Here is a 6,087-nt window from a genome sequence, read left to right as displayed (position 1 = left end):
CACCTCCAACAGATTGCTCTGCCTGTCTCTTGCCTTTGTGCAAAGAGCGAGGCTGGCAGGGCTCTGTAGGGTGAAAGCTGCCCCAAGGAACCAGACAGGCTGGAGGAACGGGCGCCAGAGACCTCGCCACATCCAGCCAAGAAGGGGTAGGAACAGAGAGTGTCACCAAACAGGAAAAAGGGAACTTATCCAATACCAATTTGATGTGAATAAGCAGACACTTCTTTATTCAGGTGCTGGGAACACAGGGATAACTCCTCTGGAAGTGTGTTCCACTTAACAAACAAAACCCATCCATTTTATTTACTTTTTCTGCTGAATCATCATTATGTGCCTTCTTTTACATACTGCGCATACTATGCCCACTCTTAAATTTAACCTTTACATTGATTGGTTCTAAGAGTTAATAACTTCGCCAATATTCTAAACCAATCATTGCTCATCTCTCCTGAGGTCTACTGACTGGAATCCTTAATCTTAAAATCAAGATGGGAAGGATAGTGGGTTTCCAAGCAGTGTTACTGGTGAGCGTGACTGCAACAGAAGGGTCCAGTAACTTCCTGGGGAGGTTTCACCAGTTACATTCCAAACACAGCGCTCCTGACATTTCTATACCTTATACTTCACAACTGTCTACTTATAATCATAGTAACCCTTTTATATGATCTGATTATTTGATCAAAGCATTCATCACAAGAGCAGACAGGAACAGCAGAAGCCAGAGCAGGGGAGACTGGGAAGGTGGCAGAGAGGTGTCTGGGCTGAAGGGGATCCTGAGGAAAGGGGAGGAGAAGGCTTTCCCTCAGCCCGTGCTTCTCTTCTCTTTCTCAAAACATGACCAAGGAATCTCACGTTGCCAGGGATGGGCCAAATATCCAGTTTTCTGCAATTTCCCCAGCCGTTGCTGCTTGGCCATGACAGGGAAGAAGCCCTAAAAAGGGAAAGGAGGAAAAGCAGCCCCCAAACTGGGCATCTTTGGCGTGGCAATTCCTCCCATTCCTTCCTGTTGGTGAGGAAGCTTTGCCTGACAGAATGACACAACAGGGGAGGGGGGAAGGGGCCTGTGGACAGGAGCACCACAAGAGCTCTTGGAAGGAGCTGTGGAGCTCCATCTCACTGCTGGTGTCCTGCCAAAAGGCAGAGGCACTGCTGAGTGCACTGGGAATGACGGGGAGGAAAGCAGTGGGCTGATAGAGAGAGCTCAGCCGCTGAGCCTGGGGCATGCGGGTCTGCTCTAGGCCTAAGGACCCTCAAGAGCCTCAGCTCCTTCTCCTGCACCTGCTGTGCAGGAGGCTTCTTGAGCTACTGCCCAAGTGTCTGTGTCTTCACAGATTGGCCCCGGAACGCCACACCTGGGAGACTGAGCCACCGGGCTGATGGATTCTGACCTGCTGGACCTCCCACTCGGAGTCAAGATCTAGGTGAAGCCCAAGTCCAACTCTGTCTTCTGCAAGGGAAAGCTGGGGGAAAAGGTAAGGAAATAAAAGAGCGCAGAAAAGCTCTCCTCTTTCATGGGGTCCTCATCATGCACAGAAGTTCTTGTGGCCACCTCCTCTACAGCAGGAGCTGCAGCCCTACAGTCAGGCAGGGCTGGGCAGCAGAGGGAAGCTCCAGGCTGACACAGCCCTTGAGCCTGCCTAACCCGAGGAGACTGGTTTCATCCCCTCTCCACTGTCTGCATTTGAAGCACTGGGCCTGACCTTTTCAGCTGGAAGGTTCATTTGTGGGTGGGTCAGCAGTTCTTCCTGGTGGCCTAAGGTGTCTATTTGCTGCTGGGGTTTGTTTTCTCTCCCTCAGCCCATCCCATCACAGCCCAGCCTGGCCCAGCACGGCCCCGCAGTCTTTCTGTGAGGGTCTCTGTGTCTTCAGAAGGATGGTCTTCAAAGTGTTGGTCTTCAAAGTACCTTGCTCTTTCCACAGGTACCGCATGGCACCTCTTTACAGCTCTCCGGCCTCCTTCATACTCTGGGAAATGTCTCTTACAGCTTCACTGGCAATGTCCTTCTTTCAGTCTGGACGACCCCTACATGCACCACCTGAACCTGCAATACAACTGCCTGCATGACCCCCACCTTCAGGACTACCACAAGCGCAAGGACATCCTGCGGATGCTGAAGAAACAGGGCTGCAGCACCAGTGACAACAAGGTAGGTTTGGACATCAGGCTGATCAAGAACAGCCCTCTTCAAGCAGGGCTCCCACAGCCCCTGCTGCAGCCGCCTGCTGCTGCCAGAGGACAGAGCCGTGCGCTGGTGTCTCTGGGAGCAGAAGCAGCGCCAACATCGCCCTGGCAAGCCCCAGTCCTGCCCTTCTCAGCCTGCCCCACGCTGCCTCTTCAGCCCTGGCTGGGGGGACATCACTGGCCCCAACACCAGGGTATGGGGGGAGGGCTTGGGGGCAGCTCCTCTCCCACTGAGGTCAGGCTGTTTTGGGGAAGGCTGACAGCATGGCTTGACAGTTTCTGGGAGATTCTGTCCTCATCCCTCCACAGGTGATTTGCACTGTGAAGGAGTTCAACGAGTGCAGGCAGTGCCTGACCAGGACCAAGCTGCAGTCGGAGCAGATCTTGGGGCGGCAAGAGGTAGGCAAAGCGTTGTGTTCAGGGCCATGGGACTGTGCAGGGCTGTGCTGCTGGGCTGGGTGCTGTGGTGTGGAAAGGACTCCACGGCTGGGAGCTGAGCCAGCGCAGGGCGCTGAGCTGGGCACGGGCAGCAGGGCCATGTGCAGGCACACCCCGTGCTGAGGGAAGCCCTTCTCTCCTGCCCTCGTGGCCTGGCTGAAGCAGAGTGCCGGCCTGGGCCCGCAGGAATCCTCAGCACGCAGGGGCTGAGTGCTTGTCCAGGCGCCATGACCCACAACCTGGTGTCACCTTTCTGGAAGGGCTTCTGCCACTTTTGGCCAAATTAAAGGATGGTCCCAAACTGTCAGGAACCACTGACACTTCCTGCAGGGCACAGCGGCAGCTGCAGCCTCAGAAACCTTCCTGCCCACCTCCACAGAAGAGCAAAGAGACCCCCCTGAAATCAGGGAGATTCAGAAGAGTGAAAGCACCTTTAGACAAGGGCCAAACCCACTCCACAGCTGAGCTGGCTCAGAAAGATGCCAGCAGAGCCGCTGGCTCCCAGAGGAAGCCGGACAACACTGCCGATGGCCTCTTTAAAGCTGTCTTTGAGCAGCTGACCACAGCAGAAGGCCAGAAGCTCCAAGAGCTGGTTGAGACCATTGTGTACAAAGTGTTTGCGAGGCAGAAGGTTCCTTGGGACCAGCGTGTCAGTGTCTTAAGAAACACTGCTCAGGGGATCAGAGGAAGAGTTTTTGGCAGCTCTGTGAGAACAGAGCCTGCAGAGCCACCACTAGACCGCCAACAGGAAATAGAACTGGTGGCCAAGGAGCTTCCAGCGATGGTGTTGGAGATCTTGGGGGACCATCTGGAGTCCAAAGCTTCTGAGTCAGGGAGGGCAGCCAGGCAGAAGGAGCAGCTTGTTGATGGAGGAGCCACCCAAGCAGACACACCCAAGGAAGCTGAAACAGACAGAGGACGTTTACACGCTTGCCTTGACTATCTCACCATCCAAGTTGTCAAGAATATTCCCTGCCTCTAGAAATCCATGGTAGCTTCTGAGTTTGGAGGAGACTCCAGCTGTGACTACACCAAAATCCTGAAGCTTCCCAAGGGTAAGGTCTCCAGAGGACAGATGCCACCAGGATTCCCTGGAGCATCTGAAAAACAGAGCCAGGAAGAAAGCACGGGAGTAAAGCTGCCTGCCTTAGGAACACAGCTCCATGCAAAAGGGACAGGCTATGCCAAAACCATGGAGCCCGAGTATCCAGCAATGGTGAAGGGGGACTTGGTGAGAGAAAGGAATCCAGCAATCTCAGGCAACACTTGGGACATAAGGACCATGGCAAATTGGATCGTTCAGTCTGTATTAGGGTGGGTTGTTCGGCATAGGCCTGCACCAACCTGCAGGCAGAATTTCCAATGGCCTGTCCCAAACCCAGCCACGTGCCAAGGCAGAGAGGAGAGCTGTGCTGCTGAGGACACTCTCCCCTCCTTGGACCCACAGTTTTCCCCACAGCCCATCCCTCCGGAGGGTCCAACGCCCCCTGCCCAGGACAGAGCACGGCACAGATCAGTGCACTCAAAGCTCGTCTGAGGCGAGCAAGGCGTGTGGCAGGAGAGCTGAAGGGCCTCTAGACAGCAAACTTCACACCCTTGTTCCATCAATAAAGAGTTTATCCATAAGGCCTTGCTTGTGCTTCCTCCAAACCAGGCCAAACTGCATCCACGCATTTTCCCTGTTCCCCCATCTCTCCCCCGCAGTCTGCTCCCACAACCTGCCCAGAAGCCCCCAGGATCTCCCAGGACCTCCCCAGAGCCACCCAGGACCCGACCATCTCCCCTCCTATATCTCCCACCCAGGACTCTGTACTACCCATCTGCCTCCCATATATCTCTTCCCAGCCCATCCAGGACTGCCTGAATCCCCTCAAGGAGTCCTCAGCTCCCTGTGCCTCTCATATCTCTCCTATGTCTCCCTTCCATGAGGCCCCCAGGACCCTGTACCCCCTGTATCCCCCCCCATTTCTCCAGCCATATCCCCACTCGGGACCCCATAGCTTCCTGTATTCCCTCATATTCCCCCCATATCTCCCCCTGTTTCCCCTACCAGACCCCTGAAGGACCCTCTCAGCCCCCTCCAGATAGCCAGAGATCCCCCGAGCCCTGCCCTAGGACTGCCCCAGGATGGCTTGTACCTGATGGTGGAGAGCCAGTGTCCCCCATATCTTCCCCCACAGAGCCCCCAGGATCCTCCCCAGATCCCCCCCGGCAGTGGAGTGCCACCCACCGAGGATGAGGGTGTGGGAGGGGGGTGGAAGACCATGGAGTAGCTGGTGGTGGGCAGGTGGAGGGCTTCCCCTTCCCCCAAGCCCCAACCACTCCCAAGGGCCCCCCCTCACAGCGGGAACTGGAACAGCTCTGAGGAGAAAACATCCTCAGATGTGCAGCCTGGGGAGGGGACCCCAAAATCAGGAAGGGACCCTGGACCCTAAGAAGTTGGGACCCCTAAAGCCCCCACCCAGATGAGAGGAGAAAATGGCCTGAGCTGTGTGGTCCCCGCCCAAAAATCAGGAGGGGCCCCAAAATCAGCCTCCCCAGCCCCCTCCACACCTCCGAAGATATAGAGCAAGTCGCCCACCAGCCACCCCAGCCCTCCCATATCTCCCCTATTCCAAATGTCCTCCAGCCCCCCCAGATCCCCTGAAGCTCTCCCAGCCCATTTAGCCCTGCCCAAAGTTCCCCAGAGCTCCCCTCAGACTCCCTGAAGCTCCTCCCCATCTCCAAACAAGGAGACCCAGTTGTCTCCCAGCCCTTCAAAAGCCCCCAACCACCCGTCCCCAAATTCCTCCAGCACCTCCAACCCCTCCAGCCCCCCCTCCATCCTGTAGAACCCCAAAACCTTCCCTAAACCCCCCTAGAACGCCCCTCAGGGCTCCTCCTGACCTCCAGTCATGTAGAGCTGCCAACCCCAGCCCCCCAGACGCCACCACCTTGCCCCCATTCTGAATTTTCCCTGACTCCCCCAAACTCCCCAGGCCCCCTTGTCTTGTAGCTGCCCCAAATCCCCCTAGGATTCACCCAGGACCCCCGAGCCCCCTCCCCACCTCCAAACACATAGAGCCATTCATCCACCAGTGCAGCAAGGGTTGGGGGGTCTCTGGGGAGGTTTTGGGGGTCTGGAGAAGGTGACATCACCTTCATCACCTTTATACAGTTACATCACCGAGATACATGCATATTCGTGTGTTTTGTACATTAGTCAAACATTCTTTTGAACTTTCTGAGGTTTCGGGAACTCCTTTGTTTGATTTCTTCACACTCCGGCTTGTCTGCATAACATCCTGGGTATCAGGTCAATATATTTTATTTCTTCTTGTGTCTCCATCCTGCTGTTTTACATCCTCTGTTAAGGATTTAGTGTGTCCTCCTTAAATGGAACATGGCATTCTCTAATTGTCCTCCGGTGCTCTGGTTTGTGTGACGGTTATCTTATCACTTGGACGGGTCGGTCAGTGGACGGCCTT

Source organism: Anomalospiza imberbis, chromosome 17, assembly GCF_031753505.1.
Source record: "Anomalospiza imberbis isolate Cuckoo-Finch-1a 21T00152 chromosome 17, ASM3175350v1, whole genome shotgun sequence".
Lineage (NCBI taxonomy): Eukaryota > Metazoa > Chordata > Aves > Passeriformes > Viduidae > Anomalospiza > Anomalospiza imberbis.
This window is presented reverse-complemented; position numbering follows the sequence as displayed.